Here is a 20,537-nt window from a genome sequence, read left to right as displayed (position 1 = left end):
TGTCTGCCTCCAAACAGAAATTAGCTGTGATTCACTTGTCAATGATTCTGTAATTCTGTAACCTCCTGAGACCCTGTGCCATCATGTGACCAACAGACTTGAAATATCTGCAACATTTTCTCTTTCACGAGGCATCAGATTTGGGAAGAGCTAATATGCTATTTCTAACCACAATGGGGAAGTTACAAAGGAAGCTAGGTCTTACTACATGACAACATTTGTCCTATTTCAGCTTCCATTGTACACAGGCTCTGACAATGCTGATAGGGTTCCCTTATTCATTTCAAGTAGTGCTAACCACGAAGGGGTCTTCTGTTCTTTGCCTTAACCTTCTCCAGAACCTCAGTCCCTCTGACACACCAGGTTGAGTGTACAAACATACTATATCACTGAAAGAACGATTACCCAGTAGCACTAGTACATCAAGGAAAACGGGCACCAAACCAGGTAGTAAGGGAAAACTTAATGTAACTGAATGACCCGTGACAACCAGAGACTTTGGAAGGATGAGGGGTACTCTTGTGCCAGCGTCACTAATAACTCTTGGGTCTAGTGTCATCCTGTGCCCCTTTTGGGCATAGGGTGACTGAGAAATATTAATTATAAATTACATGAGATGTGACTGATAACTGATAATTCATATTGCAGGATATCTTGAGATATTCAAGTGGTTATTCTGACCCACACCAGGTCAGTGGAGTGTTTTCCTTCAATGTGAGGACACATGCCTTTGAGGTGTTAATTGGGTCTGCTCCAAGACCTTTCATTATGTATGCTAATAACACTGTTTGTGTGAAGATGCTATTGATGATAGATATGTGTTGTGAGTTAGCAGTCTAAATGCCAGATGTCTTCTTTCAGGGGTAGGGAATTAGCATGTCAATTATGTTTAGTAAAGGAATGTGTGTGAAAAGTCTATTGATGATACTATGTGATAGGAATAACAGGTGAGGGGAACTTGCCAAGCTGTAGTAATTAACCCCTCTAAATGCGGAGACGGGACATCTAGGGGATGACTAATTAATCAACTCAACTGAATGTCATTGTCTAAGAGTGTGTATTGAAGTGCCGTGTGGGTGGAGTTGATTCATTGTTCACTTGGGTTCTAAAACTGTATATAAGAGAGCTAACCATTAAAGCTTAGTTCATACATTTTGAAACCAGTACCAGAGCTGTGTGAGTCTCGGTTATTCTGGGGAATGGAATGAATCGTGTTTGTCGGATTGTGGAGTGTCAGATGAGCTGACGTGGGCGATGGAATGGGTATATCGTAAACGGTGGTGACCGTTACACCTAATTTATTGTGACACATTATGGTTGGTAACTAGGCAAGCATAACAATGGTAATAACAATGGTAATTTACATAGCATGTAAAGTTGTTGTAAACCCTCTTAAACTACTTGCACCTACAGGTAAGCCTACATTAAGGCTTACCTGTAGGCGCTTGCAATATCTCCTTAACCTACATGGTTAAGGAGATATTTGCAGAAGACAGCGCAGGCGCACTGAGCGTGCTCGGTCTTGAATGGCAAAGTGCCGGAAACTCGCGAATGCGCGGGGATCGTGACGTTTGGCACGCATGCGAGGTAGTGACATCATCGCTGCTCCGGCCATTTTACAGCGCCAGAGCGGCGATACCCGGAAGTCACTCCGGGTATCATGGCGGCGGCGGAGGAGAGGAATGTGGGTGGCTGTGGGGGCTTCGATCTAAGGTAAGTAATTCATATTTACTGTAAAAAAAAAGGTAAGTAATTCATAATGAGCTAGTATGCTAGTCATACTAGCTCATTATGTCTTTGTCTTGCAGGTTTTTTTTTTAAATGTTTTTTTTTTTTTTTACTGAGTGCTGGAACTATACTTTCAGAGTGCATTTATGGCAGCGATGCTAGTTCTAGACAGACTGGGTATGCACTGTCCAAAAGAAAACGAGGATGGTAGTGGAGGGGGCAGGGAAACAAAGGGGTGGCAAAGTCCTTTGAGATATTCTTCTGCTGGTCATCATTGGGGCCCTTTAAGAGTGTTGTTGCACTTAACAACAGTCTTTGTTTACTTGCTTGCAGTATAGAGGTATAGTATAGTCTCTACACAGGTACACGATAGTTGTGGTTCAGATGTGGTAAAGCTTCGGTATATTGTGGTATAGGTGCAGTCTAGGTTTTGATTAAGTACAGTATGGATTGGGTACACTTGGTGCCTGCTCTCAGTGGCTCAGTCCCTGCTAAGCAGTATCAGTAATGGGAGAATATCCCTCTCACCAGTCCCCAGGATGCTGCGGGGACCTCTCGCTGTAAAAGGGGAACCCCCTCGGTCTCTCCCAGAAAGCCTTTGGTGATCAGCCTTGAAAAACAGGGGGTGAGTTGCTGCTCAGTCTCCTTGCGGCTGCAGTGCAAGTTCTGTGATGTGGGTAGTGCTGCGTTAGCCCCAGATGTTCTAACTCCCAGTCTCGGGCTTGGATCTCCCACTAGCAGGCAAATATCATGAAAGAGCTGCTCCCTCTCTCTCCCTTGGTGCCAAAAGGAAGATTTTCAACATTCAGTTTAGGAAAATCAAATCTCTACTCCTACTGCACTGTGCTTATTGGGATCTGTAGTGTATGGAGTTTATTTGGCCCATCATATGGCATCCGTCACAAAAAAAAAACTCATCAGATTCTCAGATCTCTGCATAGAAGTCTGTGGGCTTGCATGGCTTTATCTCTCCCCCTGCTGGCTGGAGGAGAATGGTACAGCATAACATGAGTATCTTAGTAGAGGAAGAGAAGCATAAAAGGCATGGCCTCCTTCATACTGCTGTAGCCCAGCACCCAACATACTTTCGTAGCACCCTCATAGATAGCTGCTAGAGAGTGTATGTGGTTTTCGGCTTTTCTGCTTAACAAAGCAAGCAAGCGTGAAAGAGAACCTGGTTGATGGAGAGTGTGATGAGGCTGAAGCATTATGGGTGGAACTGCATACAGATGTGCATAGTTCAAAATTAATCATTGGAGTTTGTTATAAACCACCCAATGTTAATGAGGAGGTGGAGACTCAGCTCCTTGCACAGATGGAAAGGGCTGCAAGGGCTGGGACGGTGATAATAATGGGGGATTTTAACTACCCAGAAATTGACTGGATTAATGGCACTTCTGGGACAGTTAAAGGACAAAAATTTAAAAACCTATTGCAGGACAATTTTATGGTGCAGTTTATTGAGGCCCCAACTAGGAATGATGCTCTGTTGGACCTGATAATCTCAAACCATGCAGAGCTTATTACTAATGTTCAGATAAAGGAACACCTGGGTAGCAGTGATCATAACATGATTTCATTTAATGTTAACTATAAGCAAGAAATACATACAGGAAATATTAAAACACTAAATTTTAAGAGAGCAAATTTTCCAAGGATGAGGGCTGCTCTCCAGGACTTGGACTGGGAGGGACTATTGACACAGATGAACACAGAACAGAAATGGGAATTTTTCAAAAAGACTGTGTGGAACCTCACTGCAAAGTATGTTCCCATGGGCAATAAGTTTAAAAGGCTAAAAATAAAACCTATGTGGCTCACGGGCAAAGTTAAAAAAGCTATAAACAATAAGAAAGTAGCTTTTAAAAAATATAAAAATGAAGGAACACTAGTGTTGTTTAAATGTTACAAAGAATATAACAGGATATGTAAAAAGGAAATCAAGGATGCAAAAATTCAAAATGAACGACAGATTGCAAAAGATAGTAGGACAAACCCCAAAAAATTCTTTAAATATATTATTAGTAAAAAGGTGAAGTCTGAGCATGTAGGCCCCTTACAAAATAATCTAGAGTGGGTGACTGGGGACAAAGAGAAGGCAAATTTATTAAATGCTTTCTTCAGCTCTGTGTATACAATGGAGCATGGGGGAGCTCATGTCCAAAATGGGGGTGGGAGTGACACAGCCCCAAATCCACAATGGCTCAAAAGTGATATGGTCCAGAAATATTTAAACAGAATAAAGGTGGATAAAGCACCTGGACCAGATGGCATCCACCCACAGATCCTAGGTGAGTTGAGCTCTGTCATTTCAAAGCCACTGTATCTAATATTTAGGGACTCATTAATGACAGGAATAGTACCACTGGATTGGCGTAGAGCCAATGTGGTGCCTATATTTAAAAAGGGAACAAAGTCTTTACCAAGTAACTATAGACCTGTTAGTCTAACTTCTATAGTTGGGAAGATACTGGAACGTTTAATAAAAGACCACATGGATGAGTTCTTGCAGGAAAAAAACTATTTAAGCAGCAGACAACATGGATTCATGAAAGACAGAAGTTGTCAGACAAACCTGATTTCCTTTTATGAAGAGGTAAGTAAAACCCTGGACAGAGGCGTGGACGTGATATATTTGGATTTTGCAAAAGCGTTTGATACAGTTCCGCACACACGGCTCATGTGTAAGGTAAGGTCTACAGGATTGGATATCAGTTTGTAAATGGATAGAAAATTGGCTGAAAGACAGAATTCAGAGAGTCGTGGTTAATGATTCTTACTCTGAATGGTCCAATGTTATCAGTGGTGTACCCCAAGGTTCAGTGCTGGGACCCTTACTTTTCAATATATTTATAAATGATATTGGGTCTGGGATCAAAAGTAACATTTCTGTCTTTGCAGATGACACCAAGCTATGCAGTGGAATAACATCCTTGCAGGATGTCGCCAATTTACAAGCCAACCTCAATGCTCTGTCTAATTGGGCGACTGAGTGGCAGATGAGGTTTAATGTTGATAAATGTAAAGTTATGCACTTGGGGGCTAAGAATATGCATGCATCATACATACTAGGGGGAGTACAACTGGGGGGATCTGTAGTGGAGAAGGATCTGGGGGTTTTAGTTGATCATAAGCTCAATAATGGCATGCAATGCCAAGCTGCGGTTTCCAAAGCGAGCAAAGTCCTTTCTTGTATTAAGAGAGGTATGGACTCCAGAGACAGAGATCTAATTTTGCCCCTGTACAAATCATTAGTAAGACCTCATCTGGAATATGCAGTTCAGTTTTGGGCACCAGTTCTCAAAAAGGATATAGGAGAACTGGAGAAAGTACAGAGAAGAGCAACCAAACTGATAAGAGGCATGGAGGAGCTCAGCTATGAGGAAAGATTAGAAGAACTAAATCTATTCACTCTTGAGAAGAGGAGAATTAGGGGGGATATGATCAACATGTACAAATATATAAGAGGTCCATACAGTGTACTTGGTGTTGAGTTGTTCACTTTACGGTCAGCACTGAGGACAAGGGGGCACTCTTTACGTCTAGAGGAAAAGAGATTTCACCTCCAAATACGGAAAAGTTTTTTCACAGTAAGAGCTGTGAAAATGTGTAACAGACTCCCTCCAGAGGTGGTTCTGGCCAGCTCAGTAGATTGCTTTAAGAAAGGCCTGGATTCTTTCCTAAATGTACAGAATATAACTGGGTACTAAGATTTGTAGGTAAAGTTGATCCAGGGTAAATCCGATTGCCTCTCGGGGGATCAGGAGGGAATTTTTTCCCCTGCTGTAGCAAATTGGATCATGCTCTGCTGGGGTTTTTTTTTGCCTTCCTCTGGATCAACTGTGGGTATGGAGTTGGGTGTATGGGATTGTATTGTGTTTTTTATTTTTTTTTGTTTGTTTATTTTTTTGTGGTTGAACTGGATGGACTTGTGTCTTTTTTCAACCTGACTAACTATGTAACTATGTAAGAAAGGCAAATTTAGGTGCTGTCTGCTTAACAGAGAGCAATAATTGACTAGTGAGGTCTGCTCAGTGTGCTCTGGTGCAGCTCATGCTGTCTTGATGTTTCACACTGATACAATAGCAATAAGACATATTGGACAGTGGGAGGAAACCTAGCAGATGAGAGAATGGATGCAGGTACAGCCCTGGCCAATTAGAAGGGGATGTGCCCTAAGGAATGCTGGGTGCCTGTATTTAAGTCTGAGGAGCACATGGGCGCGGGATTACAGTCCAGCCCACCTCTGAGGAGAGAGGTTCAGGTGGGGAGGAGGCGGCTGTCTCCCCAAGCATAGTCTACCATGTGCCTGAACTGAGGGCCTGAAGCCTGAAAACTACAACCCAGGGTTCCTTTGCAAGCTGACTGGGGAAAGATGTCTATGAATCTGGTCTTATGTCACTGGTATAGAGAAGACATGTGCACAGAAAAAAAAATCGTTTTTTTTGTTCCGTTTCGTATCGTTCCGTAGGTTAGTTTTTCGTAAAACGCCCGTTTTCCTGTTCGTTCCCATTCGTTTTTCGTACGACGAGATTTTTTCGTATTCCGATCGTTTCGTATTTTCGTTACCGTTTTCATTTTCGTACATGCGGGATGGTTCGTTATTCTGTTTAATTCATGTTCGTTACTTGTTAGACAATAATTTTCGTGAATTTTCGTCAATGATTTGCATTCTGTATTTTGAATTCCTTTTTCTGTTCGTATTTTCAGTCGTATGTTCATATGACATCTATAACAATTTTTTATAGATGTCATATGAACATGCGACTGAAAATACGAACAGAAAAAGGATTTTCGTCATTTTGTACTTTCGTAAATATATCGCGGGATTTGCGGCACTTTCAACACGCGGCTCATCCATATTAACTATTGTTAAGCCCCATACACTTGGTCAGACTTTTTTAACAACAAACATAAAAACGATCGTTTTCCAGTCGTTCTCAGAAAATTTGTTTGTTTTTAAACTCCATCAGAAAACCATTTTTGGGTTCAAAAGTCTGGCCAACTGATCTCCCTTCAGATGAAAATCCACAGAAAAGTTTATTTGGCTTTACTGTACTACTCAGAACAAAAGAGAAGCTGCTTCACTAACTACACTCACTGCCCATTCAAAAAAACGAAAAAATTACATCTATAACAAAAGATTTGCATTCTGTATTTTGAATCCTTTTTCTTTTGGTATTTTCAGTCGTATGTTCATATGACATCTATAACAAAAGATTTGCATTCTGTATTTTGTTTGAATCCTTTTTCTGTTCGTATTTTCAGTCGTATGTTCATATGACATCTATAACAAAAGATTTGCATTCTGTATTTTGAATTCCTTTTTTCTGTTCGTATTTTGGATTCAAAATACAGAATGCAAGTCTTTTGTTATAGATGTCATATGAACATACGACTGAAAATACGAACAGAAAAAGGATTCAAACAAAATACAGAATGCAAATCTTTTGTTATAGATGTCATATGAACATACAACTGAAAATACGAACAGAAAAAGGATTCAAACAAAATACAGAATGCAAATCTTTTGTTATAGATGTCATTTTCGTTCTTTTGCCGTTTTCGTTTTGTCGTATTTCGTCGGATCGTTCGTTCGTATTTGCGGTTGTTCGTTATGCGGATCATTCGTAATCCCGTCGTTTTCGTATTTTGGTGTTTTCATTTTTTCGTATGTACACATTATTCCGCGGGTACGAAAATGAACATTTTCGTACGAAAATAACATTCGTACGAACGGGAATGAACATATCTAGTATAGAGTGTCGCTTGGAAGTTGGAAGGAGGCTACCAGCTGTCCCTAGACATTTTCTGAGTACAGCCCCCTGAAGGGATCCCTGAGACTGTGTGTGTGTTGCTGAAATCCCTCTCTGGTCCTAGAAGTCAGCATATTGGGTGTGTGAGCTAAAGGGGACACTGGCTAGTGTCTTGAAGGCTTAAGTCCACTGAGTCCCTTCTGCTACAGAGGGAATTGTTGTTCCATACAGACACTGTATGGTTCAGCAGATAATCTGCTCCACAGTTCTACAGAGAGAGAGAGGCATCCTCGCCTGTGAATAGTTTATTTGGAGTATCCTACTAATTCCCTTCTCCTATCCATGTCCTCCAAATAAAACCTAAAAACAACTTCCCTAGACTGGTCATTGAAGACAGCGAGTGGGAAGAGTGTGTGCACCTGGCTGTGTGAGAAATACTGTGCAACTGGTTGCAGGATAATCAGTGGGAGACCCAGGTACAGCTATTCCAGCAGTTCCTGAGGGAGCAGTGCTTACCTTTGTTAGTGTGATTTTATTCCAATGTGTCAAGAAAAACATATTTGGACTGATTCACACCACACCCCATGGCAACGCATAGCACAATGCGTACGCTACCATTTGGTATGATTGTGTGCTGAAGTGTGTTGTAACACATTGCAGTGCTCCGTTTTTGTTTTCTTCCCATTTTTACTTTTTAATTCATTCTATGCTCTGCAGTGCATTGTATGTGCTGTAATACAGTAATGCCCGCATCATTTTATTTCAATGCACACTAACGCGGCTTGTTGATGTGGACATGCTCTGTAATAAAGGAATGCTGCCCAGTGCGTCTGGTATAAACCAGCCCTTTAAACATAAACACGTGTACTCACTGTATCATTTACACTTTATTTACAGGGCAGTGACCCTTTTTTCTTAAGGAAACATTTCCCTATCTTCGCACTGTACTTTGATCTCTTTGCAGGGAGTCTGAATAGAGACTTACAGCTGTAAATAGTTTAGCTTTACAGTATACTAGGCCAAAGATCTCATATAATCATAAGAGGTGAACTGATATGGTAGGTGTAGTAATCTGCTGAGATAGAAGGTTCTGTGAATAGTAAGGAGTGTTTGCATTACTCATAGGGATAATAATAAGGTAAATCTGCATAGCAATTCATAATATTCACTTAATATTTACCACTTTCATACTAAATTAGGACCTTCAGAGCAAGTTTAGATTACAGTGATCTACATGGATTACTAGCACTTGGGATGAGTCACACATTGCTGTGTGTTGCTGCAGTTATGGTTGATAATACCCCACAGTCACCTGGGTAGGGAAGAGTTTCAACCCTGTCAGGGGTAAATTGAAGAGCCACACCACTGCTAAAGAAGTCCAGATACAACTTTATTCCAACAAATGTCAGGGGGACAATCCAAAAAGTGGCCAATTCGGTTTGGGGGTTCAAGAGTGCTCCCCTCATCAGGGCTTGTTTGAAAACAGTGTGAATAATGCAGAAGTAAACTGCACCTTTTTATTGTTATTTTTTATTTTTTACAGGCCTTGTCGGTAGCTGGTTTGGCTGCTGAAAAGTATTCTATTACCTTACCATTTGTGGCCTAGCTGGACTTCACCCTATTTGTCCTGGTGGCCATTGTCTCTGTGATCCCAATGGTGCAGAGCATGCTAAAGAAATATATAGATTTATAACAAATTGTAACCAGGCTTGATCCAAAACTAAAAACAATTCAGCCTTCTATGTATTTTATTGATATTCAGACAGGTGAGTCATAAGATATTCCTCTATATTGTAAGTGAACAGGTAGAAAACTACTAATAATAGTAATACACACAGGCCCGGATTTCCCACAAGGCCACCGAGGCCAGGCCTCGGGGCGGCAGGGCGCCAAGGGGCGGCAGCGGCATGGAGTCTCCCGACGGCCAGTTAAGGGCGGCAAGTTGCTTTCTGGAATCCGCTCGCTCCTTAAGTGATTGCGGCGATGTGTGCTGCCGCCCCCTCCCCCCTGATATACCTCTCTCTACTGGCTCTGTCTTCGGGACTCCGTCCTCCCCCAGGCTGCCGAGTCTGTCTCCTGTGACTGTCCCTGCCACCGATGTACACAATGAGAGGGGTGAGCTGTGACAGGAGTTCTAGCACAGTGCTAGGACTCCTGTTTTGGAGGTGACAAGATCAATAAAGAGAACCTGTCACCTCCAATTGCTATCACACAGGGAATTGTTTTCTCCTGTGTGATAACTTTATTGCCAAGTGAAAAAATTTTTTTATAAAAAAATAAGAAATAATTAAATTATTAAAATCAAAAAGTAAAGAATAAGAAAAACAATATTAAAAATAATAAGAAAATTGGCACTGCGCTGACAAGCCATTCACCTCTGCAGCTAGAGGTTCGGATCCCGGTCTCAGCTACATGTGAATTGAGTTTGGTGGTCTCAGCCCGGCTCCCGGTGGGTGTGCTATGCGAGGTAAGCTTGCGCTTAGTACGCCCACCCTCCTCCCACAAAAACCACCACACTTACACGCACTCGAAATTGGGTTAACATGCACGCACTTTGACCACGCGGTCTCTAAAAAAAGAGAGGCGAAGGACTAACAGGGCTGGTTGAGCGGGCTAGATCCTCTCACTCCCTTATAGGGAGTCCCTCTGCCCCGTTGGGCTTCAAAGCGGAGCAGGTAGGGCGGGCTGTGTGGGAGGACCCCCTCACACACCCACCATTGCCACCCGGGGCATGAAGAAAGGTGGCAGATTGCCTCTGGGGGAGGCCTGCCTACTCCCAACTCCTGCAGTCAGGCTCCTCTCTCGAGTACACGCACAAAATACACTTAAAAAAAAAAAACTAACTGTGCCGCCCCTGCCATCTGGTTGCCATTCTCTGTTGATTTGGGGAGGGGGGTGCATTGCGAAACCTGGCCTTGGGGCGGCAGGGAGAGCAAATCCAGCCCTGAATACACACAATGGAGCTACATCAGTGTCTTTCATGTCTGAATACTGCTTCACTTTTGCAAGAGCATAAAAAAAAAATATTGATTCTTCCCTAGCAAACATAAAAATTATCCTAAACTGTCTATGGGCAGACCTTGTCTGACTTCTTGCTGCTGCAGACATGTCAAAGCCCAACTTCAGGGTAGGGAAGAGCTAAGCCGGCCATAGATGGTTTGAGATTCTAACCATGTATGGGCAAGCTGAATGTACCCAAGTTGATTGATCAATCAATCAACTTGGGTACAACCAGCCTGGTAGATTTCACTTGGGATTATTGCTGCGGCTATTATAGCTGCTAGCTGTAATCACTGTGTTTTCCCCTTGTGCTGGGAGAACAAAATGGTTCCACAAAAGTCTGTCAATCAGCAGCTCTTCTGCTCTGCTCCTCCATGCTTACTGGAGTGCTATGCTGTAGAGGGGTGTGAAGCGGCCATCTCAGCCTCTCAGTGGCTCGCTGAAACAGCCATCAGTCCAGGCACCTGGCAGATCCAGGCTCCCAGAGTCAAGATGACATGGTGGACCTATATTGGTGACGTCAGCAGATAGCAGACTTCAGACCGATCTCTGTAGATAATGGGTTGCAAGTAGGGTTGTCCCGATACCACTTTTTTGAGACCGAGTACAAGTACCAATACTTTTTTTACTCGCCGATACCGATTACCGATACTTTTTTTTGTCATGTGACAGTGGCAGTATTTATTTTTTTTTACTATTTTTTTTTTTTAGTGATTTTTTTTTTTTAGGGGGGGGAGAAGCATAGGGGAGAGAAGCTTCTCTCTGTTCATAAACTCAAGCATCGGCATGGAGGGGGTAGAAGATGGCATGGAGGGGGAGAAGACAGCAAGGAGCACGGGGGAGAAGACAGCAAGGAGCACTGGGGGAGAAGACAGCACGGAACACGGGGGAGAAAACAGCACGGGGGGAGAAGACAGCACGGAGAAGACTTGCAACTCCCCTGCCACAGCGATCACCTTGACTGCCCAGGTAGAATCACCATTGAGGTATTTGTATATAGCTAACATATCTCCTCTCAAGTGTCTTTAATGTTTGTAGTCATTCTTCGTAACTGAGGTCCTCCAGCCCCCTTATTAGTTTTGTTGCCCTTCTCTGGACTCTAAAGTTTCAGCACATCCCTTCTGAGGATTGAAGACCAGAACTGGACGGCATACTCCAGATGTGGCCAAACCAGAGTTTTATAAAGTGGTAGGATTATTGTTTCATCTCATGGAGTAAATTTCCTTTTTTATACATGCCAATATTCTGCTGACTGCTGCAGCTTGCCATGGCTGAGTCTGTCATCTACTAGGACCCCCAGATCTTTTTCCATCCTGGATTCCACCAGAAGTTCCCCCTTAGTGAGTAACTTGTCATTATATTTTAGCCCCCAAGTGCATCACTTTTTTTTTTTTGAGGTCTTGTAAAGTTTTTATATTCTTCTGTGAAGTTATTGCCCTGCTTAGCTTTGTATCATCAGCAAACACTGAGATTAAGCTATTTATCCCATCCTCAATATCATTAATGAATAATATCATTTATGAAGTCAAACAAAATTGGTCCCAAGACAGATCCTTACCCCACTTACCACTCCTGACCATTTTTTATCATTACTCTTTGGACATGCTCCTGCAACCAATTTTATTGTTCAAAGATTTTATTGAGAGGTATAAGTGGTACAGACAACGGTTGAAAAAAAATGGTTGCCGTAAGAAAATCCGTAAGGAGAATCTTAAAGCGGTGTTCCGGCCTCCCCCTCCAAACATTAAAAGTCAGCTGACTTTTAATATTAGGACACTTCCCTGTCCTGGAATCCAGCGATGTCGGCACCGCAGCCAATATTTCTATTGGCTGTCGGGTACTGCCGCCGCCATTGTCGCTAAGGGAACCCAGCAGTGAAGCCCTGCGGTTTCACGGCCAGGTACCTACTGCGCACTCTTACTGGCCCAGCAGCAGGGAAAGGAGGAGTGGGCCGAACTGTCTCTGACATACCTCGCAGCAGCGAGGTACAAGATAATTGGGGACAGGATACCTATCAAAAACAGGTACACACTCTCCCCCCCCCCCTCAGAAAGGTGCCAAATGTGGTACCAGAGGGGGGAGGAGACAGATGAGCGGAAGTTCCACTTTGGGTGGAACTCCGCTTGGACAGTCGAGTAAAGTCATACAAGTTGAAGGTGTGTAGGCCATACTTAAACATTTACAACGAATAAGTCAGGGTTTGGTAGGATAAACTGATAATGTAATGTAGCCTTACAGTACATGTAAAAAAATAAGTAAAAGAGAGGAGCTGTTCTGCTATAGTGTATTTAGGCTATGTCTCTGATGAACAATATTGACTGCCATTGTTAGTAGGCTACCAGAAGAGACGGCAGTTAGGAAAGAAGAGTAAGAAGAAATATAGGGAAGAGGGAAAGCCGGAAGAAAACAAGAGGGGAAATAAGGGGGTGGGGGAGAAATATAAAGTGGGGGAAAAAAAATACAGGAAGTTGCTGATCATGGGAACAATAGGGACTCATCAAAGTTAGGTGGGAGATGACGTGTCACCTATGTTGCCCAGAAAGCTTCATATTTCTTATCTTATTTTTAATTGCAAGAATACATAGGGTTAGGGGACTTCCACTCCCTAGTGACAAAGTGCAAAAGCTGGGCCTGTTGAAAGGGGTTTGGTAAAAAGTGTAGAGAGTATGTTAAACAGATCAGACCAGAAGGCTTGAACTATTGGACCCCCCCACCAGATGTGTAGGAATGTGCCTTGTGTCAAACAGCCCCTGAAACAGTTGGAAGGATTCCTGTAACCAATTTTCTATCCATGTACAAACCCTATAATCTATGCCTACAGACCTCAGTTTGTAAGTTAAGCGTTTATGGGGCACTGAATTGAATGCTCTTGCAAAATCCAGTTACACCACGTCCACAAGTCTTCCCTTATTTAGGTGGCAGCTCACTTCCTCAGAATGTTAACAGATTGGTTTGGCAAGAACGACCTTTCGTAAAGCAATGCTGCTTACTACTAATGATACTGTATTCATCAGCTAATTCTGGGATATAGACCTTTATTATCCTCTCCAATAGCTTACATACTATTGATGTTAGACTGGCTGGTCTGTAATTCCCAGGTATATGTTTCGGACGTTTTTTTTTAAGCATTGGCACCACGTTGACCCCTCGCCAATCTGTTGATACCATTCCTGTCAGTCTGCTGTCCATAAATATTAAGAATAGCTGTCTGGCTATAACCTGACTGAGATCTTTGAGGACTCTCAGGTGTAAGCCATGTGGTCCTGGTGATGTATTTGTGTTAATCTTTTGTTAGTCTTATTCGGACTCCAGTTTCTGTTAGCCAAAAGGGTACACTCTGTGATGTGTTACTAATGATAAAGTATTGATTACTATACCCCTTCTTTTCCTTAGTAAAAAACTTTCAAAAGCTTTAACCCTTCCCTATTGGCAGCTGGAATACAGCTTACCCGTAGGAATGTTTGTCTGATGCTAAGACAGTCCATATATTTGTCTCTTTTTTTTTTTGTTCAACCAGCGTGTTGAATGAAAATAACTGATTCACTTGTGGATGGGGGTAACCTGCCCGCTGAGCTATTGTATTCTGGCAGGAGGGACTGTCTGAATACATTGATCAGCGTTGCAGGCTTTTTCACTGTCAGGGCGGTAAGGATGTTGAACACTCTTCCACAATCAGTGGTGTCGGCAGGCAGTATGGATACGTTTAAAAGACTCTTGGACGAAAACAATATACGGGGGGAAGGGAAATACATTTTTTTACCCACACACACCTCTACACAGGTTGAACTGGATGGACTGTTGTCCTTATTTGACCTTGCCTACTATGTGCATGAGGTCTCCTGGACAAGTGTCCAAATTGGACAACTTCCCCCCTATTTCTGTTCTGGTCACTGGTCCCTCACTTTCAGTTCCAGTGACAATGGTCATCAGTATAAACAGGGCTGGACTGGGACAAAAATTTGTAAAAAAATCGTACGATTTTCGTTTAATCAGTAAAGCTGTCGTTCGAAAATGCAATACAAATGCATTACAACACGTGACATCACTTGCAATTTTTTTATTCTGCCGTACGAGAATTTTCGTGACTTTAGTAAACTCATCAGATTCGACGTGAAATTAGCATACAAAAAAAAACGGACGATCAATCGTCCGATAATCGGATCGTGTGTACTGAGCATTAGTCATACTCAGGTCCACCTAGTCAAAAGGTCTGATGGATCCCTCCCCTCATGATCAGCCGAATCTGACCACCAAGTCAGATTCAGCCCCCCCCCCCCCTCCCAAGGCAGGGAAGGAAGGAACCTAATGGCCACACATCCTCACCGTAGACTTCAGTGTAGACTTGAAGACCCACACCATGCCAGAGTGCCGGGTGGGGAATGACACAGAAATATTATTGGAGTACAAAGGAGTTTGGCATTCAGGATAGCGATGACTTCAGAGGTTGAGAGAGCTCATTTCTAATTGTAATGTTCTCTGAGAGAGTATTGTGACATGAACTTTTTGACACTATGGATAGCCCGGCGTATTTTTCTGCTGGCGTAACGTATCTCGTATACGTTACGCTGCCGTAACTTAGGGCGCAAGTTCCGTATTCATAAAGAACGTGCGCCCTAAGTTATGGTGGCGTAGCGTATGAGGTCCGGCGTAAGCCCGCCTAATACAAATGTGGATGATGTGGGCGTGTTTTATTCAAATTTAGTGTGACCCCGCGTATTTGACGTTTTTTACGAACGGCGCATGCGCTGTTCGTAAAAGAATCCCAGTGCGCATACTCGAAATTACGCCGCAAATCGTCTATGCATTAGACGTGAACGTAACTTATGTACAGCCCTATTCGCGAACGACTTACGCAAACGACGTAAAATTTTCAAAATTCGACGCGGGAACGACATCCATACTTAACATAGGATACGCCTCATATAGCAGGGGTAACTTTACGCCGGAAAAAGCCTAATGTAAACGATGTAAAAAAATGCGCCTGGCGGACGTACTTTTTTGAATCGGCGTATCTACCTAATTAGCATATTCCTCGTGTAACTCGACGGAAGCGCCACCTAGCGGCCAGCATAAATATGCAGCTAAGATACGACGGCGTAAGAGACTTACGCCAGTCGGATCTTAGCCTAATTTCGGCGTATCTTGCTTTCTGAATACAGAAAGAAGATACGCCGGCGCAGCTTTGAATTTACGCGGCGTATCAATAGATACGCCGACGTAAATTCTTTCTGAATCTAGCCCTATGCATTTATTTCTCTTGATTTAAAAAACAATATAAGCAAGGTAAATGTACAGTATAATGTACAGTATATACACACACACTCACTCACTGCACAGCAGTTTCAGATCTGGATCTGTGATATAAGTAATTGATCTATAGACCTAATAGGTGTAAATGTGCATTGTGTGTGTACACACCACCCTCCCACAGGCCTGTGATTTCCCTGGTAGGGGCGGCTCCTCTCTTAGCACACTTGAGAGCTTGCTGCTGGGACGGTGCACTCTCATAGCCAGGGGCCTGAAGCTTTAGAACGAGGGAGGAAACCACAAACCTTAACTACTCATCACTACATTTTTACTGTGACCCAATCATCGAGTGACTGAGAAAAGGGCAAGGCTCCAGCACGAGAACGGAAACACCAGCAACTGCACCCTTTGTATGAGATCTGTATCTGTCATCTTAAGAGCCAGAAAAGGGACCTTTCATTCATAGGTGTAGCTCAATGCCAGGTTATTGGATCTGCTTTACTTCTACCAGGTAAGTGCCATTATAGGATCACATTTATCTGTATAGAAGTCTGTTTCAGTGTTTTATCGTGATGGGTCGCTAAAGTCTGGAGCGAAAAATGAACCAATGGTAACCACTGCGAACCCTTGTTTCCATTCCAAACCAGTTAGAAATGGAACCTTACTGGTGACTGTGAGAAAATGGATCCACCTGTGTTCTGTGTTTTATGAATTCCCTTTATTGTTGTAGCCAAGCAGTTTTATATTTCGGTTCTCACATTTTTTTACATGACCGTGCTGTCAGCCTGAATACTGCGTCTTCCTTATGATTTCAGTTTTGGAAATTGTTTTAAAATCCCTTATTAAAGTTTTGCAGGCATGCAACAATTTTGTCAGCGGGTTATAAACGCTTCGATAAATCTATTTTTTTATCGATCTTTCCCTATCGGATTGATCTATATTTGACATCCAATTCGATTGATGTGACTCACATGGGGAAGTGGATATTGATCGATAGTTAAGATGCAATCGCATCCCTATACAATCTCATCATCTGATCAAAATATGATCAAATTTAGGAACAAAACATCTTAATGCTGCTGATTTTATGCAAAATGCTAGACATTAATTTTAATGAACTTGATCTAAATCGATCAGAAGCTAAAACTATGCCTATTTGATCGTATGCCGATCAGATAAGTGTGTATGGAGTTGGTACAAAAGTCCAGTATTAGAGATCATTTCCTTTTACAAGAAGATGCGGAGTGCAACTCCAGCATTTATCTCCACTAAAGGGAAAATATTTTGTTGGCAGTAACTCGGCTTAAATTTGCCCATACACTTTATAATCCAATCTGCTTCAGGGTTTGTTCACACCAGCCCTCATGCTAATGCTGGCCAATATACCTATAGATTTTTATCCAACAGGTTCCATCCATGCTAAACAATGTGGATGGATGGATCTCCCGCAGCAGCGCTTGTATTCTGACAGCTGGCACCACCAAGACAGCCTCTGGTTGGACGCAGGCACTGCTCAGCCGACAATTTTCTCTCTGCCTCCTTACATTTTTTGTATGGCCAATTTGCACCGACTTGTGTTAAAATGTATGGAAAATGCATTCACATTTCCATCCATTTTAGTCGGGTTTTAACGCACGCTGAGGTCTGTTGACATATTTTGATGCCCATTGACATTTATGTGCAGTGTTATGATCTTAATTGGACCATTGGAAATGATTGTTTTTCAGATGTACTTCCGTTGATCTGCGCTAAAACGCAGATCAATGCACTGGTGTGAATTGCCCCTTAAAGTGGGAGTGAACTTCTATGTATGTTGTCATAGGCGTGCGCAAGGGGCGTGCCTGGGCACACCCTAATTACTCTGTGCTGTGCCGATTCCCCCTACTGCTCAGGCTTTCCCCCATGTTGCGCCCCCACATGTTTCAGGATGGAGGGTGGGGAAGGGGCCAATCAATATATAATTTACCGGCCCCTTCCTTTTTTAAATGAACACACTCATTGCGTTCAATCAAAATTGAAGCATAGTAAACTGTTTACTGTGCTTGTTTGTGAATGACCAGGAAACCGCTCAGCACATGGCATTTCCCATTCATTCACTGTCCAGTGCAGCTGAGGCTGCAGAGAAAATAAATAGCGGTTCATAACGGTTGAAGATGGAAGTGCCTTCAGCAGCGACAGCGCATCGCTGGAGGGCTTTGTTTTCAGCTAAGTCTCTCATAATGTGCTAGTTTACAATGCGTACTAGCACATTATGACGTAAACTGCCCTGGGCTCAATGTTTTGTTTTGTTATGCTTTTTTCTACTGCTTTAAATTTGTATGGAGTGCCAACAGGGTCACCCTCTGATCGAGTTTCAGCTGATTCCTAATTGAAAGTTCAAATGAGTCAGACTCGGTGTATGGCAACAAGCCTAAAACATGATAGCAATGTGGAACGTTGTGTAGATGTAGCTGGTAGCAGTGCAATGTGTTGTTACAATGTATTACACAAAAATGACACTTCATTTAAGTACTGCAGCATGTTGCGACGCAGTGCAGTGCGTTACACTGCATAGAAATGCAGCATAAATCTATTTTTTCAAACAACCCACCACAACCCACCTTTACACAGAATTGTGGTGTGAACAGGGCACATACAAATAAATAGGTTTTATTGTGCCTTTGCATTGATCTCAGCACATCTCAAACAAGATTGTGTGAATGAGCCCTGTGCTTTGTATTATTAAGACAAACCTAAACAGTTTATTTAGTTTGTATCATATCCCCAGGCTATAGACCTATATAGCAAATGGTAGATCTTAAGCTCACCACACATGTCACAATCTGATTGTAAAATCTCCTTTTGATCTACCAATGAGTATGTTGTGCAAGGGCCTGTCTTATTGGATACAAATTGATTGACCAGTTCAGGTTGGTCCTCATGTCATATTTAGGTAGATCTAAAATTGATTGTATGGTCAAATTGTAATATGTATGGTAAGCCTAAAAAGATAAACCTATTGGGCTAGATTCACATACCTTTAGGCGGGCGTAGCATATCTCCTATACGCTACGCCGCCGTAACTTTCAGAGGCGAGTATGGTATTCTCAAAGATTTTGCCGCCGAAGTTACGGCGGCGTAGAGTATTAGGGCCGGCGTAAGCCTGCCTAATTCGAATGTTGAAGCTGTGGGCGTGTTTTATGTATATTAAGTGTGACCCCACGTAAATGACGTTTCGATCGAACGGCGCATGCGCCGTCCGTGGACGTATCCCAGTGCGCATGCTCCAAATGACGTTGGCAAATCGTCAATGCTTTCGACGTGAAGGTAAATTATGCTCAGCCCCATTCACGGACGAGTTACGCAAACGACGTAAAATTTGAAAAATTTGACGCAGTTCCGACGTCCATGCTTAACATTGGCTGCGCCATCTTTTTGGTGGTTTATCTTTACGCCTGAAAACCCCTTACGTAAACGGCGTATCTTTACTGCGACGTCCGAGCGTACGTTCGTAAATAGGCGTATCTAGCTGATTTACATATTCTAGGCATAAATCGGCGTACACGCCCCTAGCGGCCAGCGTAAATATGCAGTTAAGATCCGACGGCGTAGGAGACTTACACCGGCCATATCTTAGCAACATTTAAGCGTATCTCAGTTTGAGCATACACTTAAAGTTGAGACGGCGCAGATTCGGACTTACGACGGCGTATCTACTGATACGCCTGTCGCAAGTCTACCTGAATCTGGCCAAAACACTTTAGATTTGTATGCAATCAGGCAGGCCTTCACACTACAGAGTTGAATGTAGATTTAAAGGAAATTGAATAAGAAAATTGTATGATGTATGGCCTTCTTCCAGGAAAGATAATCTATAGCAGAATGTGTACCAGAAAGACAGCCTTCCTGGACTATATTTTCTATGATCAGTTTATTCACATAGGTATATATTGTGCCGTGTATCAGACACTAACTGGTGTTAAAAGTTGTTTTACACCAAACCTGAAAATCAGGTGATTGACAGAAAAAGGCATTGTGAGCAATATGTGGAAGAGTGACTAATATCATTTCTGACTGTATGCAGAAGTGCTTCAAAGAATGAGAGGCCGCACGCCGATGGCGGCACCACAATAAAAAGTTCATTGCGAATCCTGCAAGCTGTAAAGATTTCCACTCTGTTCTAATGTGTTTCACCCCAAAAACTGGATAATGCCAGTTTTTGAGGTGAAACGCAGCTTGCGAGATTTGCAATAACGTTTTTATTGTGGTGACACCATCGGAGTGCTGTCTGTTCTTTTTTGTATTTATTTTTTATTTCAGTGGATTGAGGAGGTCACCTGGAGTTTGTATCCAGCACTGCGGGAGGGATGTGTGCATTTGGGAGCAGTGTTTGAGCTGTAAAAAAAAAGAACACAAACCTGCAAAGAATGTTGTCACATTTAGGGCTCAAAAGATGTTTACATTGCACTCTGAAAGGTGACATGCTATGAATTGCTTTTCAGAGCCCCCCCCCCCTTTTTTAAATAGGGCCGGTTTAGACTGGAGCCAATTCACCTACCAGCATGTCTTTGAAGTGTGGGAGGAAACCAATGCAAACTCCATTCAGATAATGTTATGGTTGGGATTTAAACCCATGATGACTTTGTGTGTGTGTGTTTTCCATTTTACACAAATATACATGTAGCGCTATGCTCCCATTGAGTAGGCACTATGTGTTAACTTCTAGTTGCCTGAGCTGTAGTTTAGCTCAGAAGGATTATGATAAATTGTTGGTTCTGTTTCAGTTCAGCTGGGTTGCACAATTTTCCTCTTGACAGTGGGTGTCGC

At 42.6% G+C, this 20,537-nt stretch overlaps 1 protein-coding gene across 2 annotated transcripts in view; it reads left to right on the top strand.

Moving 5' to 3' along the window:
- Positions 1–15,877: 15,877 nt before the first annotated feature.
- Positions 15,878–20,537, top strand: part of ADCY7 (adenylate cyclase 7) — a 336,616-nt gene continuing 331,956 nt past the window's right edge. The window contains exon 1 of one of the 2 annotated variants that reach the window (XM_040328713.1): positions 15,878–16,242. The gene's annotated coding sequence lies outside the window, so the exon portion shown is untranslated. The remainder of the gene's footprint in view (positions 16,243–20,537) is intronic. The other variant, XM_040328712.1, reaches the window with a different exon arrangement.

Source organism: Rana temporaria, chromosome 11 (assembly GCF_905171775.1).
Source record: "Rana temporaria chromosome 11, aRanTem1.1, whole genome shotgun sequence".
Classification (NCBI taxonomy): domain Eukaryota; kingdom Metazoa; phylum Chordata; class Amphibia; order Anura; family Ranidae; genus Rana; species Rana temporaria.
Note: the sequence above shows the minus strand (reverse complement) of the source record. Positions and strands in the feature narration are given on the sequence as shown.